The sequence below is a fragment of the Pinus tabuliformis genome, chromosome 9 (genome assembly GCF_031772625.1).
Source record: "Pinus tabuliformis cultivar Carrire ecotype Pingquan chromosome 9, CPIR1, whole genome shotgun sequence".
NCBI lineage: Eukaryota > Viridiplantae > Streptophyta > Pinopsida > Pinales > Pinaceae > Pinus > Pinus tabuliformis.
The window spans coordinates 1715056777-1715077657 of NC_142307.1; the positions used below are offsets into that span (position 1 = coordinate 1715056777).

General features: G+C 38.9%; 1 pseudogene; it reads right to left on the bottom strand.

Moving 5' to 3' along the window:
- Positions 1–12811: 12811 nt before the first annotated feature.
- The window catches only part of LOC149155558 (expansin-A10 pseudogene), a 30892-nt pseudogene continuing 22822 nt past the window's right edge, over positions 12812–20881 (bottom strand).

The window sequence follows — 20881 nt, forward strand, 5'->3', positions numbered from 1 at the left end:
GAGTTAAGACCAAAGTAGGTTGAATAGGCAATGTAGGATTCTAAGGAGTAGAATCCATTCCCGGAAATGGAGCACATGTAGGAAGAGTACTGGAATAAGGAAAAGCACGAACTTGTAGCATTTGATCAGTATCTGGGAACATTCCAGCAACAGGTTGCTTCCCTATAGAAGGATAAGGAGTGAACGAAGGAAACTTCCCCCTAGGAGGATGTTATCCAATATATGCCATATTAGGTCTTTGTAGGTGCCTTAATCCATTTAGAAACACACCATATTGATGCTCGGTTTTCGCTGCTACAACACCCCCAAAAATTTCGCTACATTCACATTTTGGAGCCTAACTTATTATCGTATCAAATGTTTCCTTGGTCATCAAGTGTCATTTTGTGTTGTTTGATATGTCTCAAGTGTTCTTGAATGTTATCAAGTGTCATCGCATTGATTAGAGTATCCTTATTTTCATTTCATGGTCATAACACCTTTGTTGTTGTAAAACGACCCTTTTGGGTTGTAGTCACACACACTTCACTATTTGTACTTGGGGAATGTGCATAAAGTGGATTTTTGATGTAAATTCATTCTTGATCAAGATTTTCTAAGTTTTCTCGATGCGTTAGTATGTGTCACACATGGTGTTGTGTCTAGAACTCATCTTTCCCACCCTTTGACCAATCATCCAGACTTAGACATATTTTGGTTACAAAGTGAGCCCATTGAGGCCAAGATCCCATGAGCACACTCTAAAGCCTTGATGGGAGACCCTTCATTATTCTAAAGTGTGCCCCACACCCTCCTTGGGAGATGGGTGCACTCCCAAAGCATGAATCCCATTCCTAGTTCCAAATCGCGCTCTCCAAAATGACTAAGTCTTTCGTGAGCGAACTCGTTCAACTCGAAGAAGTGCCCCTCCTTGAGCCCACTAGAACACCTTGGATACTCAAATATCAATCCTTTAGGTTTCCATGATGTGCCATTCACCCTCCAGACCTTTGAGTAGATGAGCGCACTCTGAAGGCATGAATATTTTCTCTTCAGCTTTCAAACTTGGGCCACGTGCCCTCTTTGGTCTCTTGAGCATATGAGCCCACTCCGAAAACATGAAGCCTCATCCTTAAGCCTTTGTACTTGCACCATGTGCCCTATTTTGTCTCCTTTAGCACACTCCTTCGACATGAAGGAATGTGCACTCCTTGAAAGCACTCCTTCGACCTAAAGGAATGTGCCCTCTTTTTCTCCCTTGAGATCACAATGCACATGGGAAGTCTGAATCCTTCCCTTTGTCCTTTGGACTTATGAAATGTGCCCTACCTTTACTGCTGTATTCTCTTGAGCACATGATGAAGCCTCAAAGTTTCCCTTCTTCAACCCTTCATCCTTTCAATGTGCGCCCATGCGCCTAGAAGCACCTTTGACCCTTTTGAGTGCACCAAAAAGGTATAAACATAAAATATGCATAAAACATGCATAAAACATGGTAGATTAGGATATTTGAAAGCTGATGGTTACTCATCATGGGTGATTGTAGAAGAAGGTATTCCAAGGATCTCATGGGAAGAACACAAGAGGAAGATCAGGCAAAGAGGATAAAAAAAAGAAGCATGAAAAGAACTGAGATCATACTTGAAACTTGATGATCAAAGAAACCCAAAGACTCCAAGATTGAAGACCCTTTGGAGGGTGAAAGCACCATGATCAGAAGATAAACAAAGATAAAAGATAGAGTGGAAGCCATGTCACTACTATAGAAATTCCATGTCATTAGTCATTGTTAGTCCCACTCATAAAATATATTGACATGTCAAGTCTCATCATATGATGATGTGGAAGTCCTGATGTAGTATTGTAATAATTGTAAAAGAAAAAATGTAATGTGTGGAATCCCCAGACTCATGTGTGGAATGTGGAAAGTCACTTAGTCATATATGGATAAAATGTCTTTAGGAGAAGTCCAAAGGACATTGGAAGTTCAAGATTTGTTTAGAAGTCCAAAGGACACATTGGAAGTCCAAGAGTGACAAGGGTAATTCCAGAGTCATGGGGATATGAAAGGCCATTCCCATTATTATAAAAGAAACCTCATAACTCAATAAAAATGGGATTTGGGATGCTTGAGATTTGGAGAGCTAGTGTTTGCACCAACCAACAAAACCCTAACTTCTAGTGTAACAACCTCGAGTTAAAACATGCAGCTAATTAGATCAATTATGTAATTTACAATAAACACACCTCTATTCAACTAATTAGCATAGAATTTTTGAGAAATAGGACCAAAGGAAACTTACATGTAGTGATGATATTTCTTAATTGTAATTTTGGAGTGGAACGCTATTTGAATCTCGCTAACTGCAACAAATTTTTGGGGACGACTCTCCACCCAACTGTAGGCTCAGTTGCACAAAATCTTTCTACAACTAGCCACCCCCGAGCCCTCAATAAATTTACTACTGCTAGGTAATCCTTTGTCTCACAACACTTTTCTCCCAAGAGAATGGATGAAGTAATGATGGAATGATCTCTCATCTTCCTTGTCATCTATTAAATAGACCAAACATTGGAAGGGGAATTGCATGCACACATTCCATGTGTCAACATGCAAATTTTTTTAATTTTTTTTTATTTTAAGTTTTACTTAAGTTAAATTTTCTCTTAATTTATTTCCTTCTTATTTTATTCCTTTTTACTTTTTGATAGCTTTACTTATTGTTACCATTTTATATTATATATATATATATATATATATATATATATATATATATATATATATATATATATATATATATATATAGAACTTTACTATTTTATTTATTTGTTATTATTATATTTCTTCATTATTTATTATCTATTTACTATTATTATTTTTTCTTTATTTTTTAGGATTTTATGTGTTTATATTTTGATATTATATTATATTATTATTGCTATTATTATTAATTTTATATTTTTTCTTGGTGGTTCACAGACACCTGCAGTCACTGGGTGGCCGCTATGTCCACAAAAATATCTGAGCTTGATCAAGGGTATCAAGCCCCATGACCAATAGCTAGGCCTAACCCCAAGGGCTTCGGGGAGAATTGACCCTGTGACCTCCCGAATGGTGAGGCACTTATTTGACTAGTTGAGCTAACACTTGGGGCTATTATATTATATTATATATTATTATTATTATTATTATTATTAGGGGACATTATAGCTAGCCCTTTCAGCAACAACCAACATAACTCAGGCTACAGTCACACTCGAAGCAGTATTGTGGGATACTAGAACCATTTTTTTGCATCTAGAGATAGTGTGATAAGTGGTCTTAAGCTCTTGTAGCTCAGATCTGCCTTCAAATAGATCGATATCCTTCTCATGCTTGCCACTGCAATTCTGAAGAAATAGCTTCTAGACCTTTGTGAAGGTCTGCAATTAGTCTCTATAGACCATAAAGAAGCAGTCTATCTACTTTCGCACACTAATTGATAACCCTAGATCTCCCTTCATGTATATCTATATAATTCATCAGAAATCATAACATATTCAAGATTTATCTTTGCCAAAATAGGTAATCACTTAGTTCATGCATAAATATTATAGATTCAACAGATTCGCGCAACATTTACACATTATTTCATAGAAAACATATCATTGGGTGATTAGAACATAACATAAATAAAGTTAACAATAATACTCAGATGAAAGATATTTCTCCAAAATTATTCTTTACTAAGCTTCAACGTTCAGATTACAGACTCCTTCAAGCTGCGCACTCAGTTGCAAGGGTCTGCGCACTCAGCTATAGACATTTCAAGGCCTCTTGTGCACTCAGTTGCAGGATCCTTCCCTTTTTGCCTAAGTACAGGAAGCAGAGCCTTCCTGCCTTAGCACTCGTCGAAAACACAACCTCTATCTTGACTTAGTTACTCATAGCTACCTATTAGACTCACTATGGCTCAACTATATATAGTTCCTTTCAATACAATGCCATGGTCTGCGGACCATGGGTGAGTCTCAGCAACCGACCTATCACTTACCTAAAAAAGGGGCTAAATCTTCTTTGACTCTTATCTAGCTACGCACTTCGCATCCACATTTCATAGAGGCTTTACATTCTTTACAAAATATTTACAAAATTGGGTTAAACTGACCCCAAAACTGACCCTAGGGGCCTTATCCCAACAACCCCCCAACACAAATATGGTGAGTCACCCTCATGTCACTCGTCTAGCACCTCGATCTTGCTGCAGAGGCCAGCTAACTCAATCTGTAAAGCTACCATGTCAGCAGTGCTCTGCACAGTAGCCTACTGCATGTCCTCGACCAATTTCTCTATCATCGGGCCTTCCATTGCTAGGTGCATTGTTTTCAGAGGCTGTTGGAGTACCTCTAGATTTTCCTGGAGTGATAGAGTGAGATGTCAGGATTCCTCTATCCACAGCTATAATCTGGCATTTAAAAGGGCCTCTTTCCTCTGTAGTTCTTCCACCTATGATTGCAACTACTTGCCTTCCTACAATTTTGTGAGCTATTGTGCTAGTGCCAAAGTGTCCAGAGTCACTCAGACTTCATCACACTTGCACTATGTCTCCCTCATATCTGTGTGAAACCCCTGCAAGTTCGGGTCCTCTTATAAGCTCATCCACAACTTCATGGCTTGGTTAAGCATCATTGCACAATCTTTGACTGTGGTATCCAATGTGCCCATATTTTCTCTAATCGTTGCTTTGCATTGTTCCCGAACCTCTAGCAGAGTAGTTGGTTGCAACTTCAGTTGCAATTCTGATAATTTCATTTGAAAATCAAAGGTAACTCTATCAATCCAATATTTTGATGCACAGACCTCTGCAACCAATTTTCTAACTTTTTCTGTAGTAGTAGCATCCTCCGAGATGTTCAACTTAGGAACTGTCTTGCATGCCTGCTCAATTTCTGTCTCCAGGCTTTGACTTCATGCTTGCAATTCCACTTTCTCCTTCAGTTCCTAAGGTTTCTCTGTAAACATCTGCTCATTATTTACCTTAAATTCACTTATGACTGCAAGGGCACACTGCTCTCTAATCCTTAACTCATCTGACACCCCCTAATGCAATGTGTAGAGGGTTTGAAGTGGTAGCGTGGCCAAGTTGACTCCTATGTCCTTTACTGTATTAATACAGCATGGTCCTCCTCTGAATCTGCAAAAACACATACTTCTAGTAAAGGTATGATTCTGAGGTCCAAAGTTCATTCCAGTTCTGCTACTTTTATTCTTCCTTGTGCTAGGCTCGCTTGCACCCCACTCGCTTGCCCAACACTCACCTGAATCTTACCGGTCTGGATCTGCAACTCACGCAGATCCTTTTGGACGTTCCCCAACGTCTACATATATTGTTGCTCGCACTGCTGCCACAACTCTGTTGTGGCATCTCTGACCTTGTCACTGATCTCATTGAGATCCCCTTCGGTAAGGACCATCGAGTCGATGTGTGTCTGCTTGTGGGATTTATGTTTCTTTAAGGGCCCAAAAGTCTACTCCTTTCCATGCTTCTTTATTGTGAAGAGAGTTCTCTACTCCTCTCCACTACCTCCTTCCTTTCCTAAAAGTTTGTTCTCATCTGTATGCTGCGAAGTCAATTCTTCGACTTATTCTGTATTCATGTGTTCTTTCTCAGCATGCTCTTTTGCAGCACGCTCTTTCTCTGCATGCTCTTTCTCCACAGTTTCCTTAGCAACAAATTATTTCCTCTTCTTCTCAACTAGAGCTCGTGCCGCCTTCTGAGCTACTTCCTTTTGCTTCTGTGCAACGGTCGACTGTGCGGTAGAACTTTCTACACCTTTTCCATTACCTACACCATGCTTCATGGGTTCGCGCCACTCCCCTGGCTAACTCCCCATGATCTCCTAGACATCTGTTTCTGATACTAAACATGGAAGCTTGTGCCATAGGTGCTTTGGGTCCTTCTGCGCCTTGATTGAAACATTAAGGAAATCAGCCTTCGAATCCACAAATGCCTTCAACTGCTCAAACAAGGTTGGGGACAACCTTGGCTGTTGATTGATAATCGTCCTTACGTCCCTCTCCATCAATATCCAGAATTTTTTTTATTCTTTAATCCTCTCTAGATCCTTTTTTTCCCACAGTGAAGCCAACTTCAATGCCTCTGGTAAATCGTCTACCTACAGGGGAAACTGACTATCCTCTGGCAATCTCCAAGCTACTAAAATAATAGAAAATAGGAGCCACAGGTAATGGAATGGCTTTCTCTCTTCCTGAGCTTTGCGAAAGTTTGTGAGGAACTCCTTGCACAAATACTTTGCCCAATTATATTGAACTCCTTTCATTCACTAGGTAGCCAATGATACTATAGGCACCGAGACTTCGTCCGCGCGACATTTCCTCATGATCTTTCCTTCAAGTATTTGGGTAGAAAACTACGCCGGTTGGTCCTAAATGGAGCAGATAGAATATTCGCGTGACTTATTACGAGACCATATGCTACCTTCATCTTGTCTACCAACTCCTTTTCTCCCATTTCCCTCCAAACTCATTGGCAGGGCCCACTCCTTTGTAGGACAACTTTGTGATCTGAAGAATTAACATGTCTGTGATCAGGATGGGCTGCCCAAGCCATAGGCATCCATTGTGTACCAACACAAGTAGTTGTTTCACACACAACGTGTTGATTATTGATCAGTGAAAATGCAGCACATAGAGCATGTGCAGCAAGCCATCCTACTCAACACCTCTGACCCACTTCATGGGTTCCAACCGTGTAACCCAGTCTCTTCATAGTAAATATTCATCATGTACTTTCTAGTCGCCAAATGTGGGAATTTATCATGGTCTGCGAGATCAAAATCTTCCATATTTAGCACTAGAATATGTGCTAAGGTTGTGCCCTCAAATTTGACCTATTCATGCAATAGGGGTGTCGCAACCATGAATTTCCTGGAATCTAGGTCTTTGCTAACTTTGGTTTTTCCCTTCTTTGAAGGGATGTACTTTGGGAAACATGTGATGGGCTCACCCTCCTCTGCATCCAACTCCTTCACACCTTGGGATTCTTTCTCCTCCAAATCAACCACTTTCTTTGGTTGTTTATCGTTTTTCTCCTTCTGTCCCACCTTTGTGTTCTTCCTTGGTGAATGTCTCATCGACATCGGTTTCTTTTGTTTCTCTTTTGTGGTTGATTTCTTCGGCCTAGGCGATCTCATCGTCATCAGCACACTGGGTGTAGCTTCCATACATGATATCTCTGGGCCCACCACGTCAGATACAATAGCTTCAGAACTCACAGCTTTTGCTGGATTTGTGGCAATCATTTGCTGGAGAATAGTTCTCTAGTTAATTTCAGGAAACGTTGCAAATACTGGACTGACAATCAAGTCCTCCCAAACCTTAAAATTCATATAGTGACAATAGCAGGGGTTAGACATAATTCTTAGAATGAAAAGTGTTCTTCGACAGACCAACATGCTCAATTTATAGGAGGTTTTGAATTCAAATCCGACTGTTCCCCCCAATTTCTCATCATAAATGCATCTTTGGCGGCAAATCTCCAAATATTTTCGCCATAAATGGCTCCTACCCGCTCCTCTTAACTAGATTTTTTCCATCAAATCATGAATAGTAGCTCCAACATCTACTTTTGGACCCATTTGCACAGTATCATCCTCCATGACGCAGTCCATCCAACGTAGTTTCACTTGTCGCAATCCTATCTTCCACTGCGCAGCCTCCCTACCATGTGTTTCTCTTCTTCGGGCAGCGTAGTTTATAGTTCCCTAATCTCTTGCAACTGCCTAGATTACTAAGACTGTCCTGCTTCCATATAGTCATTGCGTAGGGATAGGATCCCCTGTGTATATCTTCAACCTACTTCCATTCACTTTCCTAGGGAATGGTTCCCCATTCAGCTTTGCAAGATGAAATGTGCCACCATCGATGATCTCCTTAATAACATATGACCCCAACTAGTGAATTTTAAAGTTCCCTAGAAATTTGGTGAACTTTCTGTCATATAGAAACACTAAATCATTTATCATATAGTGCACACCTTAATATGCCTATCATGCCATACATTCTCTCGTTCCTTTTACACTTTCTAGTGAAATCTTGCAAGAAAATGATCCTCTTCTAACTCCATTATCTGCATGATTCATTCCTCTAAGGTCTTGTGATCCACCATTTCTATCAATGCTGCAACATTTAAACTTGACACAATATACTCCATAGGCATTACTGCATCAATCCCATAGACCAGCCTAAATGGTGATTGGCCTGTCAACTTCTTACAGGTCATCCTATAAGCCCATAGCACTACAGGGACGTGCATGTCCCGCTCATTCCTCTACATGTTGTAGACCTTCATCAAGGCATTCTCCAAAATTTTATTAAATTCTTCCACCATTCCATTTGCCTATGGGTGATAGGGAGTTCTCTTCTGATGATACACCTGAAATTCCTCATGCTGATTGTTTCACTCAAGAAATGTGTACCCCTATCACTCATCAATATTTTAGGGCATCCAAATCTTGTTAAGAGCTATTCAAATAAAAAATTCACGGTAGTAGTAGTTGTACATTCCTTTACTGGATGCGCTTCTGCACACTTGGTTAAATACTATGTTGCATTAATAATATACCATGCACCCATCTTCTTTCTTGGTGGTTTTATTGGACCTATGAAGTCAATGACCCATTTATCAAATACCTACAATGAGACCTGAGGATTTAAAGGAAATTCATCCCTTTGCAAAGCCTTCCCCATCCTTTTGCAAGCATCACATGCCTTGCAATATGCCTTAGAATCCTTGTGTAATGTTGGCCACCATAAACTAGTGCACAAAATATTTTGCGCGGTTTCTTTCCCTGCATAGTGAACTCTCACCACTCCTCCATGTGCTTCAACAAGGATACTAGTGCATTCAAACTCTAGAACATACCTGGACAGTATCTCATCTGTTCCCATCTTATACAAATGACCAGTAACCACTAAAAAATCTGTAGCGTGGACTACTAAATCCTTCTTTTGTTGAGTGGAATAACCTTCCGAAGTTGTTTCTATTGTTAAAAACTGAATGATATCGACAAAATGATTGTTTGCGATGCATAATGCAAAGAGCTACGCATTCGACAGTCCTTCCTCCAAACTACTTAGTTGTTCACCTGTTTCAATCTGTGATAGATGGTTTGGGCTTGCATTCAGCCTTCCAGGCTTCACAATCACTTCAAATTTATATTCTTGCAACAACAGTAACAATCGACATATCTTCCCCCCCAATACAGGCTTATTGACTAGGTACTTTAGCAGAGAGTGATCTATATACATTTTAAAGTGACTACCCAACAAATAATGACTAAACTTCTGTAGTGCGTAAACCATCACCAACCTTTCGCGCTCTGTAGTGGAGTAATTCTTCTCTGCTTTGGATAATTTTTTGCTCGTGAAGGATATCAGATGATTAATCTCTCCTTCACCTACCTGTGTTAATACTACACAAAGCATAATGCAAGAGGGATCTACATGCACATGGAATTCATTCTTCAAGTCTGGAAATACCAAAATAGGTACAACTACCATTTTTTCCTTCAAAACATCTAGGTTGTGCTGCCATTCATCATCCCAGTGAAACATCACATCTTTCTTTAATAACTTCTCCATCAGTGCAGTTCTCTGAGCATATGACTTGATAAACTCCTTGTAATATCCTGTGTGAGCTAATGTCGAGTGAAGCTGTTTCACATTCCTAGGAGCTTCCAAGTTCACAATTACGACAATTTTCACAAGGTCTACCATCAATCCCTATTTACATACAACATGGATGATCAAAATCCTAAAGGGCACAAAAAATATACATTTCTTCAAGTTAAGCATCATATGATACCTTCGACATGTATCCAAGAGAAGGCGCTGACTTGTAACATGGTGCTTCACCAACCCAAACACAGTCCAATCATCAAAATACACCTCTGGGAACTTATGAATAAATTCCTTGAATGTCGTAATTACTACTCGGGAGAAAATAGCAGGTGCGTTCTTCAATCCGAAGGGAATTATGGTATATTGAAAGCAACCACACTCCCTCGAAAAGGTTTTCTTGCTTCAATCATCCGACATAATCTTTATTTTATGATATCCTGAAAAACCATCAGTAAATGAATATGCCTCCTGTCTGCCAACATTCTCTAACACTTCGTCAGTAAACAGTGTTGGAAACGGATCATGCACACATGAATCATTCATATTTCTTAGATCTACGCATATACGAATTTCGCCTTTCTATTTCTTTTCTTGGACCACCATTGGGCTTACCAAATTTGATTCCTCTACGGGATAAATAATACTGGCATCCAACATTTTATCTAGTTCTTGGTGCACCTTCTCTTTATATTTTGGATTTAGCCAATAAGGCCTCTGCTTAATAGGCTTCACATATGTCTTCAGCATAATCTTCATAAAACCTAGATCTCCGACGATTACTTTCAAATCTGAAAACCTAGTTGGGAATAAATCCCGGTACTTGTGCAACATCTCATCTACCTTATCAACTGTATCTTCAACCCAATAGTCTCCTATACTCACGAACTTAGGTTCTGCTTTAGATCCAATGTTTACTTGTCAATTTTTTAAATATTCTGATATATCTGGTTCTCGACGTTCAGTCCTTTGACTTCGTGCTATCCTTCTGTCTCGAGAATCATAATATTCCATGGATCTTCCTCATCTTCTTCAACAGTCACATTGTAACATTCCAACACATGGCACAGATGTGTATTCCAATCCGGCTGAGCCCATTCTACCAGATCCTTTAGCATTATGAATATAGCTACTTTTATCTCCTATAGCGCCTCATCAATGCTCTCAAACCCATCCTCAAATCCGAAATTTAATACAAAAATCTCTATTAAAATGTCCCACTCAGTTGTTCCATGGTGAAGCTCCATCTCCAAATACCAGTTCATTGGGATTGTATATAAGGTATGACAGAAAATATGCACCCATTCTAGTTGTGGTATTATTCCCCAGGCCTTAGTCCATCGTGCTAAATGATCATGCGAATCATCCTTCCCACTGTATTTTTTTATCATCCACTATTGGAAACCTAATCCTCAATGGGCTAGCATGGAAGCCGAATAGACAAAAGGAGTCCAAGAGACCTTGGGATGTGAAACCCAACGGTCACAACATGTACTATAAATGTAAATCACTCGTTAATAAAAAATGTACTGTCATGTTTTATCATTCCTATTTGTTGTTGCCCATGTGTGTCTAACATGGTATCGGAGAAAGTTCATTCATAATATGCTCAATCTTTTGTGAGCCACCTGTTTTTGTGTGGCCTGTGTAAACCTTTACATCCCTGTGTCTCTAGCTATTTGTATTCATTCGACAACTTAGAATTGGACGGTGGATACCTGTTTTCTGATTTTGAGATGGACAGTTTGGAAGGGTATTTTTTATTGTAACAGTTGTAGAATCTAGGTTGCTTTTTGCATTTGGGCAGCGACTAAGGCATAGAGGTTAATGTTCTTTCCATCTTCTAAGAAATTCTCTCTCTTCAGTGTGAGTCTTTCAATCTTCTGTTGGCCTGGTGTTTTCCCTAAAAAAAGGCTGAAAAATTTCTCAACTCTTTGCGCATGTCTTGCATCTACTATTATGTGATCTTCTGTGACCTGAGATAATGCCAGATTCTCTGACATGTTGTCATTCCATGCCAAGCTTGCCTGAGCTTCCTTGAATAACATGCTGATATGGTCTGATTACTTAGTTATTTTAAGAGGATTTTTATTCTTGGGCTCAACCCTGCACTTATTACATCTGAACATTGGCAGACGGATGCGTAGAAGAGACTGAGCAACGTATTGAATCTGAACATTGGTCAGCACCATTCTTGTTGCCATTCTGCTGAGCATAGTAACGCATCCCATATGTAACGCCTAGTCTCTGGCTTTGTTCCAGACAGCTGTGAAGACAATTGATGAAGAGTTGCCATGCTTGTTTGCTAATTTCATTTCCCTCTCTTGGTATCGACTCAATCTTCTCAAATGAGGACCTGTCCTTCTCTTGAGCCATCCACATCTTTTTCAGCTCATAATTCGACAAGCTTACTGTTCTTACAACTCACCCTGCATAAATGAAACGAACAGTGGTTTCTATTCCTCCATTGTAGTCACTTAAACTCCTCCACCTCAGTCATTTCACTCGTTCCATATAACCGAGAGGGATTGATTTATTGAATTATAATTCATTCAATTTTTCTGTGTGAATGTTTCACATTGTCAGACATCAATTTCGACCTTAGAACCTCCCGTTTCTAGCTTTTACGAGGGATGGTATTATCTTCCCAAGGTTCTGTGTGGTTTCTATAGTGTATGAGTAAACAAATCCTGCATTTGTTGTTATAGACACCTATCGTGGCCTCAACTTTGCTCAAATCGGCCGCTATACCTTTCAAACCTGTTTGGATGGGCATAGGCAGCGTCTCTGATGAAATTTTGTCCACTTGGTTTATTATTACTTCTAGTCTCTTCGCATATCCAGAGAAACACTACGCGCAATCCCATGGGATTTAACTCGATCCCCTGACGACCTCATTCAGTAGTCGCAGAACCTCGAGACATGACCCTGCGACTTGTGTCCTGACATCACTTATTTCTCTGTGTTAGATTTTTGAATTCCATGAATTCAAATTTCCATGTGATCCATATCGAAAGAATTCAACTATAAGGATTGGGTTTCGGATAGTAGAGCTGAATAAATTTTGCGCTGTGAAATTGAGCTTCTGTGCTTTGTAATTCAACAATAATCCATGGCATATAAAGGAAAATCTGACCATATGTGTTGACAGCATTAAAGATTCAAACCCTCTGTTGATTCTGGTCGAAACTTACCAATGTGCTGAAAAACGGGCTCCGAGAGATCAAAGTGCTCCAGAGCAGGGTTGCACCAATCACCGTTGTCATTTGGAATCACATTGTTGAGTGGCCAGAAGTTAGTAGCAGTGACAACGATAGAGCCGGGAAGGCACCATTGCGGGTCATCGTTGCATTGGATTTCATAGCAAGCACTGCAACTGAAACCATTATTGAACAATGCAGTGCTCAGAGCCGCGGTGTTGGTACCGTAGCCCTGGCTGTACAGATTGCCATAACCACAAGCACCGCCCATTGTGCCAGTAGTGTCACCACCACCGTAGAACATAGCATGAGCATTGGTCCATCCGGAACCATGCGCAACTCTGAGCATTGAAAGGAGACCCAACAAAACTAGCCATAGAAATGCCATTTTCAGATAAAACAATAAAAACCGCAACAGATTTCAATTGATACTGAATAGTAGGGAATGGATATGCATGTTGTTGTGTATTAAAAAAAAATGGTGTTCGAATGTTGTTCATTGATGATTCCTGCACATGAACGGATACCATATGGCACCAAACCCTCTGTTGATCGTTGAAATTGGTATGTATTTGTTTTGATTGAAGTTGTGTGATGGTGCCAAATATACCTTGAAACTGTGCAGAAAATGGATTAGAATTGGTTGTATATGAGTTATAATAAACATATGCTAAATCCTTTTTAAAGCCATCACTCATATGGATTAAGTTCCCTTAAAGACGGTGGTAGTCTATTAAAGTTTGTTGAAATATTTTGGATGGTGGCATATAATGGTTATATAATGAGATTGTTGGATGGTGGTAAAAGAAAAAATAAAAAAATCCATGTTCTATCTTAATGCAAAATTATCAATTCATTTTATGGACATAATAGCATGTTGGGTTTTTGATATTTGAACTAATTTGGAGATTGGAGACTATTGACAGCTTCTTTATCTTAGCATTGTATTAGAGTTTGGAGTGCATTGAGATCTTCAGTGTTTTACTATTTTTTGAGGATGGCTCCAATTGGTGCAATATTAGAGTCATTGGACAATCTAATACTCTCTACTATGGATAATACAATCAAATTAGCAAGGATTTCTCACCAATATTCACAGTTGTTTACAAGATGTACATGACAAGATTGAATTTTTAGAGCTTGAATCTCAGCTACAACAAGAAGAATTACAACAATGGAGTCATCATTTTGAACCTGTTTCTGTTCAGAATAATGAAACAGACTCCCATAAACAGCAAGTCAATATTGTTGAAGTTGGTTCAGATCCAGTGCCCAATAAAGCAGCAGTTATATATGCAGATGCAGAAACACAATCTGGACTTCCCAAGCCCATCATCAGACCTTGGGAACAGCTTGTCCACAATAAGCACAGTACTGGTCTTGGATATGAAAAGGAATTTTCCTTTCATATTCCAGACTACTCAAAACCCATTCAGTTTCAGAGTGCTAGATTCATTCATGACAGTTCACCTCCAACTGTTCCAAATTCTACCCCTCTTGCACAACAACAACAGATTGTGAAATGCCAACACTGTGAACGAGTTGGCCATTTGAAATATCATTGTTTTGATCTTCATCCATGTAAGCACTATCATAAAACCACCCATTCTTCACACAGATGCTTCAGAAATAAATGTCCTGCAAGAACAAAGATTCATCTTGGATGGATCGCTTCTTGGCAATGGGCATCAACAGCCAAGAAGATATTCCAAACACATGTCAGAACTTGTTCTAGAGTATTGAATAGTCTTGCAGTTGAGTTTTCTCGATCATCTCACCTTGTATCTGACAGGGGGGGAAATGATGGTCATCTACAAGCTTCAAAGTCACATCAAGAAAGCCTGAGCCACAACCTACCACACTAGTTTCAAAGTTGTAGCCAGAAACAAAGATGCCCCTAAACATGCCTTCAATTCGTAATCTAGGGCACTTCCTCTAGCAGAAGACTTCAGCTTCTTGCCAGTTTCAGAAGAATTCCAGGAACAAAATTGAGAACACTTCCTCTAGCAAAAGACTACAGCTTCTTGCCAGTTTTGGAAGAGTTCCAGGAATTGCATTAAGCATTCCAGAGTTGTTGGTCATCCTTAAACCATCACAGGTGAGACCTCCCTTTATTGGTTGAACGTTCCCCTCTTCAAATCAATAGGAGCACTTCCTCTAGCAGAAGACTTCAGCTTCTTGCCAGTTTTGGAAGAGTTCCGGGAACTACACTGAGCGTTCCAATGTTGGTGTTCATCCTTAAACCATTGCCCTTTATACCAACATTTCAGAGAGCACATTCAACCTAGTGCTGTCGTGCATTTTTGCACATTTTGTATTACAGTTCTCTTCTTGGACTCATACATAACCCTTCGGATTAAGGGGAGGAATGTTGGACACCTAATCCTCAATGGGTTAGCGTGGAAGCCGAATAGACAAAAGGAGTCCAAGAGACATTGGGATGTGAAACCCAACGGTCACAACATGTACTATAAATGTAAATCATTTGTTAATAAAAAATGTACTGTCATGTTTTATCTTTCCTATTTGTTGTTTCCCATGTGTGTCTAACATCCACGTATTAGCATATCCAAACCTTAATTTCATCATTCTCCTGTATTCTATCCATCCAGAAAAGTTCTCCTTATGCATAACTCACCAATGGCCAAGCGTAGCATGCAATGCCAATTCTAGTGCCTGGAAGTGATGTTCTTTCGATACTTCCCTTTCAAGTTCATCTAAAAATAGCTCCACATCAGTCAAACCATCATAATGCGGAATATTTCTTACCTTAGTCAAGACACACTATAATGACTTAGTCATCATATTGCAATAGAGCGTAGATACTTCATGTAGCCAATTCTACTAGTGTTGAATATCTTCATCTGGATCTGAGGTGCAGGAGCTATCATTATCCCACGCAATTCATCCATCGGCTATGGGATTGACCTATTAGAGTCAGTCTTTACATCCCTCCGTCAGAGATCATTTCTCTTTTTGCATTTCATTTTTAGGTGTCTCGCTCGATTCACTCAATTTCATTCTGCTAGGGGCATGCCATAATATGATGGAAGGGCCTTGTCACTCATTACCCCTCATGCCTTATCCTGTTGGCTTAGGTCTGTTCATCAAATCAATTTTAAGGTCATTTACAGTCCTGTTTGATGTCTAGTTCAGCAAATAGTTATTTTGGTCATTAGGTCTAGGGTTTAATGCCAGCAGGCCAGATCAGAATAAGTTTTCATCACAAAATTTCATTGTTATATTGCTTGATCATGACTTTTCTTCAAAACCTTGTTTTGAAGAAAGTCATCATTTTGTTCTTTGTAAAAAATGTCATGTACATTTTTCAAGTTTCCAGTTGTCAAAATCTCCAAGCGCAGCCCTAGTAATCCTTTTCCATATTCAAAATCAGTCATCCCTATAAAATTTGACAAAAATTTTCATCATTCAAGTTCAAAAGTCAGAGGAAACAAAGGAACAAAGTTTGTTTTAAAATGTGAAAAGAGCCGAAGCCAAAACATTACAAAAGTGGGTTTGTACGAAGCAAAAATCAAGTTCTCAATTATATAAGGTAATTCCATTGTTTTTACAACCAATCTGCATGCCAAAGACATCATATAAAGTTGAGTATAAATGTGGAGGAACAAAATCGTGGTTTGAAATCGAGACTGTGCATTGTAGTTGTGTGCGTGGCGCATTGGGAGCAGGCGCGACGCGACACACATAAGAATTTTCCACAGTGTAATTTTGCACTGGCATGGCACATACAGCCCACACGATGCACTGGGTGTGTGCATGGCTCATAGGGCTGACAAGCTAGTTTTTCACCACCGCTTCATCAAAATTTCAAACTAACTCAATTTCCTATGCTCCCTAACAGCAGGTGTGCGTATCATTGTTTTTATTCATGAAGGAACATGCTTCACAAACTAGAGGTAAACGAGGCATTGAGTTTCTTGTATCAGTGACTAATTACTTCAGATGATGGAGAATAAATGCACTAGTAAAAATGGTACGCAGGTCAATATAGCCAGTGGAAACTACATTTCTGCTCAAATCATCAAACAAGGTGACACAACTAATTTCTTCAAATTGAAAGCACAAAGAGCTTATCATTTTTACAAAGAAAAAGTGATTTTAAGCAAATGAATATGTGTTCGCTGGTATTGAAGGAGATATTATTGAGTTTAGAAAAATTGCAGCTGGGATCATTCATTGACAATACATTTTTCCCTTTATTAAAGGTGAAATTTTAGTTCAAAACCATTTTTATTAAAAGACAGTTTTTATTCAAATGACAAAAAGGAAAGCGAACGGTCAAAGACCGAATGCCTAAATTTAAAACGAAGACATCAACCATAGCAGAGAAATAGGATTGGAGGTCTATTTTTGTCTTCAGTTACGATTTAGAATGTCTACGCTACAGGTTCTGCCTACTCATTGGTCATCAAATAGATTTTATATGTAATTCTGCTCCTTTTCAGAACAGGTGGTTGGATTTTCCGCTTTTATTAGTTAATGACTAAACAATTCCTTTTTTTTTGGTCGATCTATTTTCTCACATGGGGGCTTATTTATTATTGTAAATCATTTGTAAAGAGAGAGTTCTGGGAAAGTGTGGAAAAAGAAAACTCAGCGCTTCACTGTACAGTTTTGGCAGAGAATTAATGAAATAATGCAGCTCTGATTCATGAGATTCATGTGGTATGAGTTTAGCATATGTTTCTTCTTTTTGTTTCATATGTATCTTGTTATGTTTTACCGTCCATTCATAATCATTTCTAATTGAATGCTTTTAAGTAAGAAAGGTAGAATCCAGTTTATTGCTCTGCCTTGGGAAAGCATTTATGCTCTGTGTGTCTTCTTCAACCTCTAAAAAGTCTTTCCACTCCATATTATTTCAATTTGATTGCTAAACTTCCTACCTAACTTGCCCCATGAAATACTCTGTGTCTTTGATTTAGTTTCTCCGCTCATGCTATACTTTGTCCCACAATTCCCTGAAAATTCAGTCATTCATTAAATTATCTCTTTCATATTTATTTACTAGCCTAAAATCAGTATTCATTTTGAGTCATCTTAGACCATATTGTTTATTTTTACTGAGTGTGACCCGGAGATAGCCCTCTTCTATTCTGGTAGGGCTAGCTACCAGATTGAGCATGGTTTGATGTGGACCTAGAAGCTTACCTTTTTAGCCTAAGGTAAATCTAGGCTCTAACATAGTGGCGACCATACTGGGGAAGAAATTATTTGTTTTTTAGTGTTATTTGTTTTATAGACTACAGACGGAGCCTAAAGTTATGCCAGGTAGCCTTCGAAACACTTTTGCTTTGCATTAGCACAAGTAGATAAAAGCTGCTTCAGTCAATCTCCGGTCTAGTCTTATAAACGGAACATCTAACTTGCAAATTGCCCCAGTAACATGTATCATGTTCAGATCTGATTTTTGATGGTGGACAATGATCAGACATAGCAAGGTTGAAATCATTCGCCTGGTGTCTCCAACTCAATGTAGAGACTCCACTGGAGGACTAACTCTTCTCTGAGAAAATGGAAGGATCTTACACAAAGTTTGGGTATCCAAAGTGGAATGGTATTCAAGATTTAGTTTGCTTTCTTGCAAATTACATCTTTGCTGTTCTTGAAGTTGTCCTGAAAGTTTTTCAGAATTTGTTATATGATAAAGGTGATCAAAATCTTCAATCGGCCTATTCAAAAAGTGTAAACACTGAGTTTCCCTTTGATCCTGGCCTCCTTACTTTTCCCACATCTTATGATGACTCTCTTCAAACTGATGAACCTCAAGAGACCAAAAATGATCCTGTAGCTCTTGTATATACTCCTACACCTTTTATAGTCCCCGATAGGTATAAACCTCTTGTTTTACCTTCTGTTCTCCATTCTTTCCCTACAAATTATTACCTATATTTGCCGAGATTTGACGGTGAAGGTAAGAATGTCAACGCTGAGCAACATGTGTAGAATGTTGAGACTTTTCTAAACCTTTTTGAAGTTGATGAAGAAGATGTCAGTATAAGGCTTTTTGCTCTTTCTTTGAAAGGCAAAGTCAAGAGTTGGTTCAAAACCCTGCCTGATGTGAGCATCTCAGATTTCCGGCAGTTCGTTAAAGTTTTCCTCGACAGGTGGGTGGTAAGACAAAACCCTTTCTTGATTATAGAAGAGTATAACCAGCTGAAAATATTGCCACGGGAGATGGTACAATAGTTTTATGCCAGATTTTACCAAATTTATTATTCGATGCCAATTGATATAAGGCCTCCTCCTAGATCTGCTCTCTTACTCTATTCGGGTGCCTTTGATCCTGAAATGGAGTTTCAGCTAAGAGAAAGGAATGTCGCAACACTTGAAGAGATGCAGAATAGTGCAGTAAATGTAGAGGCTCATTTGATGATCAGAAGGGCAAGGTTGAATGAAGAAGAGATGAAAAACATGGATCCAAAGAAATCAACACCTTCAGAGGAAAAGCTTGATATTTTGGTGAGTGCAGTAGAAGAGATGGTGCGAAAAATGACTGCAAAAAATGAAAATGACGTTCATGAACAAGTGGCTGATCCAAAACATTTTTTTTCTTATCCCAGTTGTCATAGTGATTGTTTTATAGATCATCTTGGAGAAGAGAGATCTGTTGATATGACATGTATGCTTGATGATGTGTTTTATACTGACGATTTTCCTTAGTTTGATCAGTATGATGATGATTATGTTCTCCAAACATAAGCTAATCTTGCAGACAAACCAGCAACTAGTTTGTGGGAGGAGGAAGTTTACTTTCAGCAGCTCGAATACAGTGATCAAATGATGCATATCAGCTATGACAAAGAGGAGGAAAGTGCAACAAATTTTGAAGTAAGTGAAGGATCTTTGCCTTTTTGTTTTGCTTCATTTTAGTTCATCGGAGACAACATTCATGCACTCAGAAATCAACTTGATCTGGACCATCTTGAAGGCAATAAAAACCTTGTTCAAGACTTCTCATATTCAGATTTGTAGCCCCCAAATGCCATTGATTGTCAAGTTGCACATGAAGACATGGAAGCTAGAACATATGATCAAACGATACAGGATGATTCCCTACCTTTTTGTTTGAATCATTTCAGTTTTTGAAGGGTAAATTGCACAGTAAATCTTCGAAAGAGCAGCTTGTAGGAAATCAATAATCTCTCAGCTTTAATGTTGAGGATGAAGGTCAAATTACAGATGAAGGTGTGGCAGCTGAAATACATGATCTAATGATGCAAGAGGATTATGTACGCTTTTGTTTTGAAGCATTTCAGTTTATAAGGCAGCATCTTCATAATATCTCTAAAGAAAAAGATGAACATCCAGTAGGATGTCATAAAGTTTTAATTGATACATCGTAGCAGTCTTCTCAAATTTTTGATGATCCTATTGCTCGTGTGTTGGATGATGTTTGCTGTAAAATTTCTTCTCCATTAGCTAACCATGTGACAGAAGAGAATGTTGATAATAATCTTATTCAAAAGTCGACTTCATTGTCTTGTTTAACAGATTTTTCATTACAAAGCTCACACTAATGTTTGCAGTCATATGAAGAGATTGATAAAGGAGACTTTTGTTCTCTTTGGAATCAGCAACAGGGTTTGGTTATCCACGAAATTCAGGATCCTTTTGACAGCTTGCTGCTATCACCAAAGAAAGATAGCACATATGTGAGGAAAATCTTAATATTTAGCTATGAAGACTACTTGGACCAGAGCAGTAATGTGATAATGGAAATCAATAGCGATGTTTATGAAGATCCTTTTGCAGTATTCTTGATGTCATCCAGTCAATTCATGTTTTGCAAGTTTATCAGCAGTCAACTGGATTCCAAGTTTCCATGGGAGTTGCCTTTCAATTCTTCCCTTTTCCTGCGCATCAGAACGCATTTGGGAAGATATCAAATATCAGCCATGATGCTTACATGGTTTCATTAGCTATTCCATTTCATTTGATCGGGTGGTGAAAAGAAAAATTAGAGTAGGTTTGATGAATAAGCTCAAATATGAGAATCTTT